This window comes from Chiroxiphia lanceolata, chromosome 14, assembly GCF_009829145.1.
Source record: "Chiroxiphia lanceolata isolate bChiLan1 chromosome 14, bChiLan1.pri, whole genome shotgun sequence".
NCBI lineage: Eukaryota > Metazoa > Chordata > Aves > Passeriformes > Pipridae > Chiroxiphia > Chiroxiphia lanceolata.
In genome coordinates, this window is record NC_045650.1 from 13195254 (window position 1) to 13213646 (window position 18393).

At 35.5% G+C, this 18393-nt stretch overlaps 1 protein-coding gene across 1 annotated transcript in view; it reads right to left on the reverse strand.

The window, feature by feature from the left end:
* Positions 1–18393, reverse strand: part of TENM1 (teneurin transmembrane protein 1) — a 761012-nt gene that overhangs the window by 627837 nt on the left and 114782 nt on the right. The window contains 1 exon segment of the mRNA XM_032701921.1: positions 17997–18087. The gene's annotated coding sequence lies outside the window, so the exon portion shown is untranslated.

Consider the following 18393-nt stretch of genomic DNA (forward strand, 5'->3'; position numbering starts at 1 on the left):
TCCTGATAGTGAAAAATGTCACCCAAGTAGGCCAGGCCCTGTTTGAATGGTTTTTCAGTCCAGTAAAAATATTCCTAATCTCCTGAATTCACATTTGCCCCTAGTGATTTTTTCACTCCTTCACAAGAAGAAAAAAATACAATCATCATTCAGCAGACAAGATAGTGTCAAAACATAGAGAAAAGAGCTATCTCATGTCACAACAGTATAGGTAAACAAAAGGTGAAGTCTTCCACTCACCCTGAAAACAGTAGAAATCAAAGTAAGTCAGGGATATCTGCTGCTACACTAACCTTCCAGCAAAGAGGACTGAAGACAGTAAATCACCCCTCACACCCACAGTTATGTCCTCTAAAATTTTAAAAGCTTGAGCTAAATATTGAGTGGTCATCAGTTTAGAATATTTATGGTTCTGATAATGATATTTAAAGAGTTTCCCTCATTCCAAGACATAACATATGAGAGCTCCTGATACATTGCTGGCTGTAAAACAACTTTCATTACAATCTTTAGGATGTTTCTCACATAATGTGACTTTGGAAAGCTGATGGACATCCAAATCTACTACACATATACATCATTGAATATTTAATGCTAAAAGCCATGAGAGCCAAATCTTAGGTAACAAAACTGATATGACATTAAATAAACACTGTTAGACAATAAATTAATTTTATACCTGAAAGAGTGATTTTAAGGAGATCTATTGTTAGAGAAATTAAATGTGTATCACTACATCATCAACATATAAGTTTAAGATCAGAGTAAACACAAGAGATTTTTTTCCTGATAGTAATTATGTCTTACAAATACATTTTCTCTTATTTCCGTACCTACTAGGAGATTAGATGTTCTTGCCTTCAGTGGTTGAGATTTCCCCACCTCCACAAGCAGAAATCAGCAACTGACAGCCACTCTGTTGCTTGTTTTTACTCTATTATATATACGAGCTATGTTTTATACACATTAAAAACACACAAAGAGGTCTCTTGTGGTCATACACTCTATTCCTAAGATATCCTAGATATCTGCCTACTGGTTCCTTTTCAAGCTGGGCTTTTTGGGAAAAGAGTTGTAGCATCTGAATGCATTTATATGACAATGTCTCCCCCTCTGTAAATTACTTTTCCCAATATATATATTTACTAGCTGCACCCTTTTCATATTCCTCATTTCCTGCCACAGGATACTGGTCAAAACACTGAAAGAGCAACTCTTGAGTCTCTCAGCCATGTTCAGAGTTGTTCAGTATAAATTTCTGGGACTAGGATCAATGTTTTAAACAGGCAACACTGCTAGTAGGATTGTGAAAAAGTTCAAAACATTACATTTTGGGTTTGAAAGTACACCTTTTTACACTAGTGACACATATTGTGGTATATTTACTTATTACCTTCTTAGGTGATTTGGAGATCTCAAAGCAAATTGTATATTTTCTAGAGATTTCATTAAAGTGAAACCAAAATCGAGTGATGTGGGTAACACAGTGTTACATCTCAGTTGCTGAAATCAGAAGCTAAGGTGTTCATGTTTAGATGCTCAGCTCAACACAGAAGAATATGCTTCACATTAAAAAAAACCCAAAATATTAGATATCTATATAGGCAAACTCTCAGTAAAAGAACGTACTTTAAACATAAAATCTCACTTATCCTACATTATACTTATACCATTTAAACTAAAAAGCCAAAAAAACAGATAATTCATTCCAGGATATCCACACTTCACAAGTGAATCTCTTATTTTTCAGGAATAATTGTGCTTGCTCTCTTCTTCCCCCTTCCCCCCATTCAACTATGTCTCCTATGACCACTCAATTTGAAAGGGCTACATTCTGGTATGTTATCTGAGGAACAAAAATACTTTATCTGGGCTTACTGCTTTTATTCAACACCCAGAACAATCTATGTCTATTCCTTTAAGCTCCTTTGGATGTGAAAAAATATGGTTACATAAATCTTTGTAATCCTGAGGGGAGGATAGCACATAAAGAGTTTACTGGCATTAGGATTAAGTCTAGTGTATTACAGTGCAATCTTTAATCTCCTAAACTCTACCTCACCATTCCAAGCTGTTTTGTGCTAGTAGATGAAGCTTTGGAAATAGGACACAGCTGGCAAGAGTGATAGAAAGAAACACTTTAAAAAAAGAAAAGGAAAAAGAAGACAGAAAAAGAAACAATTGGGGAAACTGCTAATGGGTTGATTTAACACAGTGACATGCACAACAGTGTTTTTAATAATTTAGAAATGACAGAGGTTGGACAAAGTTCTTGTAACACGAATTAGGAGGAAACAAAATCACCGAAGTCTGAAACCAAGGAAGTTACAATTGTGGACCAAACCCCATCTAAAACCACTGTATAAGATGCCAAAGTTTTATTTGGTTATGAGGTTCAATGATCCAAATGAATATAACAAATGTTTCTTGGGTAACCAAAAAGGAAAAGGAGAAAGGAAAGGGGGAGGAAAGAGGAAGAGGGGAAGGGGAAAGGGAAAGGAAACCACTTCATGCTGAAATAGACTTTTTGCTCCCTTTTGATCAAAATGTATGAAATGAAAACACTGCTGAAGCCATTTATTACTTGAGATGAAAATGTAGAAAAAGGTTATTATTTGGCATATTTCTGAAGAATGCTACAGTTCTACTGTTTGGATTTGTGATTTCCCAGTTGAACAGTTTCCTGTTGAGGTACCTATGGCCTCTGCTGAGTTTAAAGGTTCAAAAGCCAAAAGCAGTGCAGCTCAGCACATACTGCACAGAGTTGACTGGGAGAGGTACCAAAACACTCACCCCCAGCTCTGCAACCTTGGCTGAAGCGTTTCACCTGCACAAATCTCAGTTTCCTTTGGCTCTGCTGTGTTCACAAAAGTATATATACTTCTACTTACAACAAAGTGTAAACATTTGTTTAAGGGCTATTGTGACCAATGGTATTTAAATATGTGATTAAATGATAACTAAATTAGGCCTTCGATAATAAATACAGATTACATGCTCATGCTGCATTTGGAAAAGACAAGTGCCCTCGCTCCTCTTCTGTAGCCAAAATCTCCAAGCACAGGAGCATCACATACTGAAAAAAAAAAATAATGAAGCCATTTTTTTGCCCTTCTGTTCTGAAGTGATACTTAAATTTTGAACCCGAAGTCAGTATTTTGAAGAGTTTCAAGTCTGAGTGCAACAAATAATTAGACACCAGCACACAAACCTCTGTATCTACCTGGGACACTGCCAGCATGGTTTATTTTTTTTGTTCCACACCCTCCTTTTCCTTTTAAATGGAGACACATAATTTTCTGTATCTCAGATTGTTCCACCTGCCTTTGTCAAGCTTTAAATATACTAATGTTATGGTTAAAGATGAGCCATAATGCACAGGAGTATGTTTATCTGATAAAGCTATGCAAATAATTCTGCATGTTACTGATATTCATTAGCATTTCAACTGCTAAATAAGTTAAGTTTTATGCATTTCCAGCATTGAAGAGAAATATTAGCAGAAAAGTAATCATGGCACTGGAGAACCTAGAAGATAGTACAATAATAGCATTTCTTTCTTATTTAGTAGTTTGTATTTCCAAAGCACCACACAATCACGAACAAATTAATCTAAGGCTTACACTGAATTTTACTGATAAGGACATTAAAAGCCTTTAGCAAATGTTTAATTGAAATAACTGCTGCACATTAATTCCAAGAAACTTGTTTTAGTATCCCAGAGATTTAGCAAACACCTAATGAGAATGAACTCAATATGCCCCAGTGCACAGAATTCTGTGTGTGCTATTCTTGAGTCTCAGCTAGCAAGAAAATGCTTTGAAATGATATCTTAGAAGCAAAGGAAGGACACACTAATAGAAAGAATCTAATGATACACTATCTCACGGAGCATGAGCAGAAACCACAGTTTTTAAGGCTGTCTTTTAGCATAGTTTTCCACTGAGAGAGAAAAAAAATCACTTCATCTTTTCAGTAGTTCTGAATTTGACTCCCAAATCCAAAGGTTTACCCTCTCTAAAGTAAAAGTAACTGTCACCTATTTTTCCCCTCCAAACTAGTAACTGAATTCTAATAACTCAGTAAAACCTGGTAGAGGATGCACTGTAATGAACCCAAAGGTTTTCTTAGCAAATTATGTTTCAAGGAAAAGCATCTCTGCTTCCTCCTCTGCATTCTGCTCCCCCTAGGAATCTGAATCCTTTGGACTCCCTACTAAACACCCCTGTCATGAATGCAATTTTTGTTCAGAAACAATAAAAGTAGTATGCCAAGAAGAGAAACAAAAAGTGAAACTGCTTAGACAGTAAGTAAAATAAAAATGATACCTAACATAACAGCAGAATTTACTAGGCAGATATGAAGTGGATTCATTTCTCTCAATGGATATACAAACACAAATGTTTGCCTTAGTTCTAGAAACATGAACACTTAAGTTACACTCCCTTGTTTTGTGTTAATTATTTCTACCCTAAATGATGTCAGAGAAAGTATTTATTATCAATTCCAATGGAACTCCAATTTCTCTAATGAATTTGGCATATATAAAATTGACTGATTCCACTAAACAAAGTTTTTAAATCCGTGAGTAATTCTATTTTCAACATTTTTATGAAAGGGGAAAAAGAAAAAAACCTCATAATATATCTGCACATTCACAAAACACTCCAGCACAGGAGAATTAAAATGGAATAAATCGTGAACAAATGTTGAATTGTGGGGTGGGGTTAAAGCAACTTCACATTAGTGAAATATCCTATGATGCCTTTCATTATTGATTCTCTGTCAGCATCAGGTTAGTTCTTTTCAAATTAGTTCTGTGGCTTGAACTTGAAAAGATTGTGATGTAGAGTCCACAGGTTCATTCTAATTGCTGTTTTTCCTGGTGGACTTAACCATGCCAACCTGCCACTCATCAGGACCATTTGTCTGTGAACAGACTTAATTAAACACCTCAAATCCAATTTCTTTGATCCTTTCCACTATTAAAAAACCACATGCACTCCACAAGCTATGAAGAGTTTTCTAAAGGAAAAACTCTTTAACATACCCATTGGCATTATTCTCTACTGTTGAAGAAATGGAGAACAAAAAACCAAAAAGATTAATTAGGAAGGAAAAATAAAATCGTTTTAGAGACAGCAAAGAATTTGTTAGCTCCTAAGCATTCAGTGGAAGATTAAAGAATGATTCACAGCACTTACACAACTCTTCCTTTCCCCTCCTCCACTCTTCTTCAAATAAGATCTTCAATATCCTGCACAGGCTTGGCTTGAATATGAATTTTAATTTCTCTTCCTTCAGATTTAAACAGGTAACTGTATTATTTTTTGTGAAAGAGGTAACCATTTTCGGCATTCTTTTTCATGACTTAAATATCCAGCACATTAGTTCAAATGGTGAAAGTGAAAACACCTAAAATATAAATGTGCAGTTTCATTAGAATGATTCACAAGGTGCTTTTACTTTCTATTCTTAACAAACTTTATATATTAATTTGTTTCCAAACTACATTTAACCGCGTCTAGTCTTATAATTGCATCTCCAAAGCCTTTTGCATTTTAAAAAAGAATAAATCTCATAGCTTTGTAGCAGTTTATTCTGCATTTGATAGGTACTCACTGCACCATCAAGTACAGCCTTCAATGTAGATTACTGAGTTATAATTTAAAAGCATTTCTTAATAATTAATTTATTAATAATTAATATATCTTACATTGGGAAATAACTTATTTGTATATCAGAAAATGCTATCTCTGTAAGTGTTTTCACAAAAGAAAAGTTATTGGCTATAGATGATTTTATTGTTCCAAAGTCTTTAATGCCTAGTGGGGTAATTCTCTCTTCTTGCTCTTGGTTACATATTTTCCAGAATTTTAAGTCTACACAAAGGAGACCTGGTCTCTGCAGCCACGACTGAAGAGGATTTCCTACATAACAGGTACTTCACTGGTTAAGAAGTGTTTTACCACTCTAATTAAGGCTACACTAGCATGCACTAAATAAATATTCAGCCCAACCTCTAAATTTGAACAATACTGTGAAAGCATCTGTGAATTCATACCCTTCCCAAGCACAGCAATAGCCTTTTATTTTATTGCTTTATCAATCTGAAGTTTGGGAATAAAAAGTTTGTCGTAAAGACATTTAAAGAAGAAAGGCACTGAGGTTTCAGATTTACTTTGAGCTTCTAAATCTGTGTTCAAATATTGCCTCAATGAGTTCTGTCATTAGAATTTAGATCTGTCATGCTGTAAAAACCTAGAGGCTTATTTTCATGTTTGATGCAGCAAATTATGTGAGCTGCCTTGAAATACAATAGTAATCAATCTAGGAAAGACACACGTATCCAAACCAGTGCATACATCCAATCTGTGCAATGCCATGCTTGATATTTCTCTTCCATTGAGTTTGCATCACCTCCAAGAAATATAAAGTAACACGACAGTGTCAAATAAAACAAACTAATGCAACATGATTGATCTCTGGTGTCAGGAGAGCCAGACTCATCCCTCTGTCATTTCTAGGGCCAGACAAGAGACATTTCCTTTAACACTCAATAACATATTGTATCTCTAAAGCTGCTATAACATCTGCCTCATACAAATGCATACATTAGCTTTTTATAAAACTGGTAAATCTTCCTCCATACAAAATTTTTATTAACCCTACATGTCACTGGGATTAACGGAAGGAAAATAAAAGTGCTGATCTTTCTCAATAAAATCTTTAATATGAATGAAAACCACTCCCTGAAACAGGGGAGCAGAAGTGACTGACTTAGCCAAGATTCAAAGTACTATTGTAGGTGATGGTTTGCAGCAGCTTCTGCTGCACACATGCAATGCAGTTTATTTGAGACTGAGAAAGATTGAACATTCACATATTTCAGATATAGTCTTCTGGCAGAAAGACAAATTTCTGAATTTGAAGACTAAAAATATCTATGCTGAAAGTGTCAGCCCATTCTCTCTTGTGGTGACTATCAGTCTTCCTATTCATTTCTTCCATTCTTTAAATTCTATTTTACATCACACCAATGTACATCTGAGCAGCATCACTGATATAAATGAAGTTAATCAGTATTCAGCACAGTATGCTTGGCAACAGTACTTTATTTTTCTAACTGTTCTGGTTTATTAGACTTTGAAACATCAGTTCTCATTTGGAGGGAAGCATAATAATGAGAAAGCAGAATCTTAAAAATTGTATCTATTTGATAAGACTGTAACTTACAAACCAAGTATATATGATGATAATGCTGCCGTCCTGCACCATAATATTAAAGAAAAAAAAAAAGAAATGGCTTGAGTCAGCCCAATTGTCTTTGCAGCTGCTGTGCTGCATCGGACATGTTCCATGGGTGAAGCCATCCAGAGGCAGCACAGAGGCCTGGCTGCTTCCTGTGGTCCACTCTCCCTGTACTTCCCCAGAATCCACAACTGTAGGTCTAGAGATGTTAGTGGGTACAACCTGTCTCAGTGCTTTCAGCACTTCCAGGGATAAAAAAAACCCAAACATGTAACACCAACCAAACAGCCAGACAGTGTATTCATCTATTATTTGTGCCCATTGTAACTCTTGTTCTGCCAGTGCTAGTGCTTTACAGACATTCAGAGACATCCTGTCTTGCAAACTGAGAACTCTTCCACATCCCAATCCAAACAGTGCTATCACAACATGATTGAACATTTCCAAACTCCAACGAGGGTGATTGGTAACAAGGATGTGGGTGACAACCCACCTGCAAACACAGTGAAAAGGCCCAGGTAATCAGTACATCCTGAACTCCAGTGGTGCCTGGCAGAACAAATGGCAGCTGGTTCACAGATAGCCAAACAAAAGCTATGCTTTCAGGAGAAGATTTACTAATGTGATATTTTTTGTTCTCACACATTGCTGCCACAGAGGGTGCTCAGCAATTACCACCTTCACCTTATACTTTCATACCTTTTAAATCCATCCTGACTCAGAAGATTCATCGCTCCTGTTTCAGACTTGGCATTAATAATGAAAAAAGCAGTATAATTTTTTAACGTATCAAATCAGCGAATATAGAAGGGAAAAATCAATTTATAGATAAATTACAATCAATTCAGTAAGTGGGAGGTCTCAAACCTGCCAAATCAGTAATAAGTTCCAGTTCAGGACCTTTTGTTCTGTATTTGCACTTGGAAACTTTTTCTGATTACTCAAGGAGAGATAATTATAACTTACACACCATAGTTTATGGTTTTAACAGGAGCAGTAAGTCCCACAGTTCAGCTCTTTTGTCCCTCAGAATAAGGGTTGAGAGGTCAAGTTTTTTAAATTGCCAGGTTTTTTCTATGGTACCCTGTGGGAAAAATTCAGAGTTGGCTCTTTCTGTAATGCTAAAGATGATTAGAAGTAGACCAACTTTGCACGTACATTTGTATATAAAATATATATTTTCTCTTGAATTTGAGTCCATTTCTTCTATTAATAATCCATTATGGAAGCTACATACAAATCTAATCGAAGCAGAAAACTCTTTAGAGTACATTATACTTTTTTTACTAAGTTTTTAGATTTCTTTAGACAATGAAAATTTCATGTGGAGAACATAATAATTTCATATTGTCTTTTTAGAAGCATTTTTTTTTTCTGTGCACAATTAAAAAATAAAATTTATTTAAGAGTTTGCTTTTCCTAAAGTCCTAGTGCTTATGACAGAGATGTTTAGATTAGAAAATAGCAGAGGGTTGATTCTTTTACTATTCCAGACTCAATAAAGAACACAAGGTATATTTGAAAGTTTGAAGAATTGTAGGATAAAATTTATCGTGATCAAAGCTGAAAAGTGGCATTACATTTGATTCAATAAACTGGCATTAAAAGAAGGTAGAAAGAGGCCTGAGCAGTATAGTGAACTTCACGTAGTCTCAAAACATTCCTATTTCAGATTGCAATAACACTCATCTGTGTTCTCACTTGTTATAAGAGCTACACAAACATAGCACAGCCAGACATTGCTGTATTTTCTTCTGAGCCTTGCCAAATTACCAAAACAGATTATTCTGTGTAAGAATTCAGCAGCATACTTTGCTGAATTCTATTCTGGTATATTCTCTTTCAAAATACCAGGCTTTTAGTCCTTTTTGCTTAAAAAAATACGAGGATGAGAATCTTAAGTTTGTTAGGTGACTTATTAGTAAGTGTCCATGTTTTTCCAAGGCATAATGACACAGAGTTTCAGAAGACAGGACTTTCTTGTGACACATATTTCCAACACTAGAAAGCGAAGTGCAGCAACTTCTACTACTTCACAAGTTTTCAGAAAAAAAAATGTGGCAAATTCTGTTGCACTACTAACTATAGCTTTGTCTTGAAAACACTTTTAAAAGATTGTAAATACCTTTTTCTTTGTACGCTGAAGTGGCACACTTATGTGGTTAAACTGCTATTTATAAAATGTCACACTGCTCTTAATCCCCCAATCTTCAAAGTATTAGGATTTGATCTATACTGCAAATAGTACAGGTCAATTTTTTCTTCAGAATATGACTACAAACAGTTTGAGGTTGTGTCCTAAGACCCAAAATGTACATTTCTCCCTGTTTCCAAACAGTGTGAATTGACATCATTCTACTGGATACCAAGGCATCAGTACTGAAGAGTTACAAGAGTCAAATGGGTCTGAATTCAGAAAAGACTCTCATCTACCATCTCTCATTACCCCAGCAAGTCCTAAATATGGTGTGTTGTCAGAAGGTACTTACTGGAAAAATATCAAGCACAGGTAGCTTGTCTCCTGAATCAGAATTTCTTGTAGAGAAAGTAAATAATTTTTTTCAAGGGAAACTAAACAAATTTGAAGTTAAATAGTCTGTTGGTCTGCCCTCTTTGTCAATCAGTGACAGTATTTAAAAACAGAATTAACATGACTTTTCTTTCTCTTAACAGTCTTACCCCACAATCCACTAGAATTTTCTGAGAAAAATCACTGAAAATAAATTAAATATGCTGAGTGAGTAGGGGGGAGAGGTGGTTTAACACATCCTGCTCTGATTTCCATGAAGTATTCAACTAGGTCCAATCACCAAAGGGTCTTAAATTAAGCTGACATAAGATAAGAGGGAAGGTCCTCACAGGGATAACTAACTAAAAGAGTAGAAAGAAAAGCTGCAATAAACAGTCAATTTTCTCAGTGAAGGGAAGTTACAAGTGGAATCCCACAGGGATCTTTGCTGGGGCGTCAGCTGCTCAACACATTCAGGAATGACCAGGAAAAGAGAATGGAGAGGAGATTGAGTTTGCTACTAATGGTAAGTTTTTCAGGGGAAGAAAAACAAAAGTTGACTCCAAAAATAGAGTGGCACTGAGTGATTGAGGATAAAATGGCAGATGACATTCAAACCAGACAAATGTAAAGTAATGAACTTGGCAAAAAAACCCCAAACAGTTCTCGTTTTATGCACGCAGGGATTGATTCCGAGCCAGCTACTACCAGAAGCAGCAGAGATCTTAGGTTAAAATAGCAGCCTTATGAACATATCAGTTCAGTAGCTCCAGAATTATTTTTAAACAGAGGAAAACCTCAGAACACGTAATGCTACTGGGTAAAGTCTGTATTGTGCCCATATTGTGATTGTTATGTGGAATTCTGCTCCTTTCATCTGAGAAAAAGTATATAGTAAAAATTGACAGATAATTATCAGATAACCAAAATTATCAGATAACCAAGTACCTTGCACAAAAAGAAGATATTTACAGGCTAGAACTCCCAAACTAGAAAAGCATCAAACAAGAGCCAGGTAAAAATCATGACAAGCATGGAAAAGGTGAAAGAAAAATCAGTTAGCTGCCTCTTCCATTGCAATAGCAAGAAAGCCTTAAATACAAATTCACAGGTGGAGATTCACATTAAAATCAGGCAGGTACTTCTTCACTTAATGCAAAGATGAACTATGGAACCCCCTGAGATAAGATATACTGAATGCTATAAACACACATGGATTCACAAATTTTGAAGAATATCAACAAAAGAAAAATCTTACACGCCATTAAAATCAAAAAGCCCATCCTGGATTCAAGTAGTCCTTTTTCCTCAGAAGTCATGAAAGCATTCATCTGACTTAACACAAAATGCCAACTTCTCATCTGCTTTTATTTTTACCCAAATCTGAGCTGGGATACCAATCCAGATGGAGCATTAGTCTAACCTGTTATGAATATTTTGTGGGCTTTACAGACAGGATGCCATTAGCCAGAACAGTCAGCATGATCACAAAGCATTGCAGTGCCAGAATCCCGAGGGTACTAATTCTGAGTGTGCAATGTTAACCAGGCAGTCTGTCTATCTTCAGCAATTCTCCTTAGCTTTGGTTTTTAAAAGATATTTCTAGAAACAAACATGTTCATTTTAGAGGACAGATTTCCATTCTGGTGGCAAAAATAATTTTAAATGAGAAGGAAATAATAATACACATATTAATAATGTCACAGTTATCAGCAGGTTCAAAAGTCCTTTATAAGGGAAAGGAAGACTAGTAATCTGTTCTGCAGAGAGGAATAAGTGGCAGAACGAGCTGTACATAAACCAAGCCTCATATGCTGGTTCAGTGTTCTGTAAATTGAGCAATGCAGTCTCCTTGAACATACAGGAAAACTTCAGTGAGAGTTAGGGATTTTATTCCACACATTATAATAAAAGGGGTTCTTTTCCTCCATTCAAATTGATTTATCCTCCAGTCTTACAGCCAGTCTGAACTGCAAGAAACGTGCCATAAAAGTCTGAAACATGTCGTAAAAAAAGAGGAAAAAAGGAAAGTTGCATCTCCCCTATGCTACTAACTATACTGAATGCAGGGGGTTTTAATTATAATTTCTAGAAAATTTGAAGTTCCCGTTTACAAAAATGCAGTGGGATTTTTTTTTACTCCATGAACTGTATTTAAAACATTCACATGTCTTCCAATTCTAGGAAGAGAAAGCAAAGGCTACCATCTTATAAAATAGAGGTGTATTTCAACTTGAATGTTGATATACTACACATTCTGTACACAGGTTTTAAAATTATGACAAATACATTTTGTTTTTAGGAGTCCTTCTTTGAACTACTATGCATGAGCTATGACTAAAATCTGTAAAACAGTTAAGAGAGTGGGGCTTTGTTGGGTGGTTGTTTTGTTGTGTTTTTTTTTTTAAATTCAAGACAAAACCACAGTTGCACTTAATGGGTTTAGGTTTCTTATCCTAATGTTGAGAATTTGATGTTCTATCAAACTGTATCTTAAGCAGCCTGTTCTCTTTACTGAAAAAGGTCACTGCTATGATAAACAGAAATACAGGACAACTTTGGTCATCCATCTCTATGCTGATCAGCTAAGATAGCTTCAGAGCATTAGCAACTGTTGGTTGTGAGCCTACAAAAATAACAACTGAAGTTAAACATTTTGAGAAATGGGTGAATGTACTTCAGCAAATACTGAGTGACATATATTTCTCCTCTTCTCCCATTGCAGGATATAAAAAAAAAATATTAAAAAAAATCCATACCCTCTGAAAAATTAGATGTGGCATTTAAGTGCTATGACTTGCTAAAAAGGGTTGATAATGTTATTCTCCATTTTTAGTTTAATGCTGTTTTTTAAAGAGCCCAAAAAAGTTCAGCATAGTTCAGAACAGGAAGAAAACTCCCCATCACAGTCTATGAACCCATTCTGTTCAGCATATCATTAAACATTCAGATTCTTGATTTTAGGCTCCAGGCAAAGTTATTTGATTGTTTGTGGTAACATTTCTAACTTTGGCTCCACTGATTTTACAACACCATTTTCAACTGGTATACTAAAAGTCCTGATCAAAAATATCACAAATTTTGCATCAAAGTCATGTTAGGGACACCACTAAAGTAACAGAATATATAATGAGAAATGATCTGAAATTCAAATATTTATCACTCAAACGCCTCTGGCTACCCAATGCACACCCCAATGCAGCAAGCTTGTAAGAATAGTAGGATAATAGGCAAGGAAATTGTAATGTTTAAAGACCAGTATCTTCAAAGCTAACTTTGGGAGCTAAGCACAACCAAGAATAACCCGAGATGCCATAACAATTCCTTAACTTTGTAAGCAGCACAAAAGGAAAGGATCAGGTAACCCCAACAAGTAGGCTCATTACCATGCAGAGTGTGCAGAGATCAGTCAAACCTCCCTAAGCCTTGCTCACTGATCATCTCTGAGTTGTGATGATTCACTTTAAAGATCAAAGTGAGCAGCTGCTTGAAGGAGCTCCAACTAAGTCCATTAACATTCCTCCTCCTGAGAATGTCTTTTTGTACAAAGCTCCAAATGCAGCCAAAACCATCACACATCGGGAGGATCAACAGGTTAGAAACATATATGGCACTGAGATAACTGTTCAGGGGCTACAAGGACAGGTAAGGAAGGAAATGTGTCCTGCTGTCATATCAGTGCATTCAGCATTAGAGAAGGATTCCAAACAGAATTTTGCAGTGTGAGAAGAATTTATTGCAATGCTAACAGGAGTTTAAATTTTAAATGCAAATCCTCGTGAAAATTGATTTACAAATGTACTCTTCCCTTCTGTTGCTATGTTGCCTTCGCTGGCAGTAATTTGTGTTTTCCCCTGATATCCGAGACTAAAAACTGACTGCAGGTAAAAGATCAGAGTGGATAGAATTAGCATTAACCATGCTCTCATTCATTTATGGATGAAGTTCTGTGATGTAACAAACACAGGAACTAGTAGGTTAATGAGTAGAGGTAAGCTGTTATTTATTGCACAAAATTCAAATCGTGAGCTGAAGATGTCATAATTATTTTCTTATGGGTTGTTATAAATTATTCTCCAAAAGCAATTTAATAAACTTCACAACACTCCTTAAGGACAATTAGGGCCAAAAGTCTCAATGCAGTGAGTATTATAGTATGACACAGCCATAAGGATACGTAAAATATAAGCTTCTGATTTTTCTTTTTTATTTTTTTTTTAATCTCTGGATTCTATATTGGGGGTGGGGGATATTTTTTAGGGAAATGGAAATTTTAGATTCACTTCATGGTCATCTTCCTCTTGGTTACACAGTTAAGTGAGAGAAGGATTGTCTTTTTAAAAATTTCCTAGTAAAACTGGCGATAATTTTGACTGTGAACTATTTTACTTTCCAAAGAAGGGAACATGGCACTTCTTTTAAAAGAATATGATATTAATGAGAGTACTTTGACTTACAAAAGTAAAAATCTGTGGAATTTAAATAATGTAGACAGCTGATTCGAGAGACCATCCAACATCTGAATTAATATTGGTGATAAATTATTTCTCAGTAAAATTATTCATCCTCAGTAGGAAATTAAATTGTCATAATATGATAGTGTTAAAGAAACGGTATCTCTTATCTATGCCTACATATGTTGTGTGTAATCTCTGAACAGTCATTTTTCATGGTGTCATCTATAACATATTCTACTTTATACGTGGAATGAAGTCATGTTGTTTATTTACTACAAGTCAGTGAATTCATTAAGTTTATGTTAAAGTCCTACCCCCCTCAATAAGTGATCAGTGAAGGAGTTCTAGAACAGCTGCTCAGTGATAGCATTATTACAGTACACTCTCTACAAAGATTTAATTTTACAAATGTACAGATGAATTCCTTTAAGTGATTGTACAAACTAAGTATTTCTTGTAAGCTAAGTGCATTTTCTCCATTTAGTCTCCTCTTTCTGGCTCATTCAGGGGTTTGGGACCATATTATATACAAATAATGTTGGCCAGGAAGATCACCTTGAGGAGTTACACCTTAACTCAAGAGGAAATGGCAGCATCAAATATAAATACAACAAAAAATGAGAGATAGGTGAGGTTTTTATCTGGGCTTGGTGTGATGTTGTATAAATAATGGGGACTGTACACAAGTGAACCACAGTGGAGATGTCTCAGGTGTTTAGACCAACCACAGTGGAGATGTCTCAGGTGTTTAGACGTGTTGGTCCAGATGTTCATATACAACAGTTGCAGTTAATTGTTTACCACCTGAAGCATTTTCTTGTTGTTAGGAAGATGGAGGCATTTCAAATATTTGCGGAAAAAAATGGTTGATAAATATACCTTCTGGTGATTATTACAATACCTGCTGAGTAACCCATTCTTCCTGACAAAATCATGAAGACTTTGAGATCCAGTAAACTCACTAAAGTACACTTAATTTAGTTACTAAAGTTCTTCAAGTCTCAGCATGAAGCATTAATTGGGCGTTTCACAAACGGGTCCATCACCACAAACAGACAATCCAGCTCTTCCAGGGTGACAGAAAACCCAAGCAGGTCTTAGAGACTTTTCATCAGCATCAAGATACAGAAACAGATAGTCAAAGACATTAAATGAGACACGTTCATTTGGCCAAAATTAATTGCCTGTCCCTCAAATTGTCACAAGTTGAACCTTCATAAAAAATTGTTTTACCTTAGAAATAAGTATAGAAATTTGAGAACATGTGAGCAATATCAGAATATTTTCTGCTCAACTTCAGGGAGACATGATTCCAAAGAACTGGTAAGATAGAGTCCAACATTCACAAATTCACAGGAAAAATAATGTCATATTCTGTCTCATGTAAGTCTGTATAACCTAATTAAAAAATCTTTTCTGTGTACTTGAAGCTAATGAACTTTCTCTGTACAAAATTTCTCTCATTATTACATAACTTTTTCTTAAGTATAATTTTGCTAAAGAAACAACTTCATTGAAAGGCAAAATTCACAAAGTACTGAAGATAATGATGCGGGAGTTCTTGTGTTTATAGCTCAGGTGTTTGGTTAAATGACATTTTCATCCTGAAGAAATAAGTTGAATTAAATTGGACTTTAGAAGAGGTGTGGAATATAATTTTGTTTTAAAGACCTCTTTTCCAGTCCTTGATATAACAATTTAACATGGTCCTAATCTTGTTATTTTCTTCTTAATAACTAAAGCACTCAATGAAAATGTGAAAGAGCATGAAGGACTTTTAGCTTAAGGTATCTGTTAGCCAATCAGTTTTGCTTTACTAGGTAAAACACAGTCTTAATTTAAAAAAAAGAAAGATTTATTTCTATGTTATAAACAGCTCTTGAGAGAGAAAAGTCATCACTATGATTACATTTGACCTTCACTGCTTGAGCTGCAGGAAAAATAATCACAATTCGGAGAGTTAATTAAAAATACACAATGCTGAACAAAATTGAAAACCGTTTGGAAATAAAGAGAGAAATTTTTATTTGGTAACTCAAGCTTCAGGTACAGCTGTTTCTCAGAAAAAAAAAAGACATTTTTCAAAATATCCTTACTGTTATAATTATAATAATAGTTATTATTCTGCAATTTCCCAAATTTGCCAATCTCTTGAATACTATGGTATAATCCTGCTGTTAAAATTACACCTCTTGATAAAACAGATGTTCCATAGATTGGCCTGAAGTACAAATTGGTATTTTGCAAATCTGACAGTTTTTTCCTGATATTAAAATCAGTGTACGTACACACATAAAAACATATAGTTTGTATATGTCCACCTTGAAACATAACCATTAGGTCTAATGTAGACCCCAATGCAACACTAAAGTAGCTGATACTACTTCTTTTAACAGATTTAAAACATATTAATAGATTTATCCATTTGCTCATTTGGGGAGGCTTCTGATACATACTGCTTATAATAAAGAGACAGAAGAGCTACAGCCAAAGGGCTTAGTCAGAATTGGGATCTCAGTAATGCCATTCACTGAATAAACCAGAGCTGGTGCCTGTCAAGGGAATGGATACCTGCACATTGTGTGTGTTATATCACAGCACAGAGTGCTCAGAGCACTCTAATGAGAAAGTAAACAACACTGAGGGTCAGATCAGAGGGCTGAAACGTTCTGCTCTCTATAGGGAAAATAAGGGTTGAGTTAAATTCTCTGTAGGTAGCACAGCCACAGGTGGGAAGTATTTTACTCTTTAGATAAATAAGCTGTTTGGAAAAACCATTTCCCAGCTTATTGTCACAGATCTTCCACTGATCACAGCAAATCAACACTATGATTGATCCTTCTCATCTGTAGTATTTCAAATATGCTCCTAAACTAAAAGTCTAGATAAAGTTTATATGGAAGTTCATGGGGCAGCAAGCTTGAGCCTAGGTTACTAAATACATAAAGTTTTATAAAACAGAGTCCAACTTCTTTATATCTACTGCTTCTACTGCAAAGGATCAGCAGACTACTTAAATAGCACTGCACATAAAAATATTGCTTGATAAACCTATCAATATATGAACTTCACCATTGAATCACACTGATTTTATATAATTTTCCACCCTGGACTTAATAGTATAGCAGCTGTCATATTTATCACCTCAGTGTTCAATGCTGCCTTCTGTTATTTCAAGTCTTACCTCCTTTTCTTTCAGGCTGTGTTCCAGGTCCTATATTTATCCTTGCCCTTGATCCTCATAGTAACAACTGGGAGGCCTTTATTCCTCTTAAGAATTTAACCCAGGAAAATCTTATCTGTTCTAAACCAACATTAGCTGAACCTCAAACACCGTGATGATTTGTTTTTCACAAATCAGACTTGGAAAGGACCCCAAGTATTCTTTTTACTCAGTGATAAACTCATGCTTGTACCATAAACTTGGTTCTGAAAAAAAGTCATTCCTTTTTGGTGTAAAAAAACTTCCTCGTTGACCTACAAGACCAATCCAGTTGTCTCACAACACATTTTGAGCAGATAGCCTTTGCTCACAATGACTTGTATGCACACACATAATCTGCACACTAAATATTATTCAGAAGTAACTTTTAAAAATGTGAGTTCTGTACAAATCAGTCTACAAGAAATAAAACATTGATTAAATACTCAGCTCTAATAATTCACAGGGATTTTTTATTAGTCATTAGCTATGTTTTTTGCAGACTTTAACCTGACACCATACCTGAGACCAGGGGATCACAGCAAAGTGTTACTGGAGTTGCTTCTTCTAAACTCACCTAATTGTTAGTTCGAAACTTCTTCCCTTCCTGAAGCTCAATGAAGCCTCTCCATCTCCTGCAAGCCAAGGTCTGTGACAGAGCTGTGTTGCTGTAAAGAAGACGACAGATGAAGACAATTTTATAAAGATCTGACTTGCATCAGAGCTCCAACACACAGCAGGTGTGTCCAAAGCACTCATTTTAAAGTAAATGCAAGTCACTGTTCTGATACAATGACTTCAACATTACATGGTATTGCTTAATCAAAGCGTGAATGATATTTGTGACCCTCCAGATTCCACAGTAGCTTCCACTTCTTGATAGTGCTTCATGCTAAAAATATTTGCTTTTAATGAGGTCATTCACTTAGGAGTTGGACTCCACGATCCTTGTGAGTCCCTTCCAAGTCAGAATA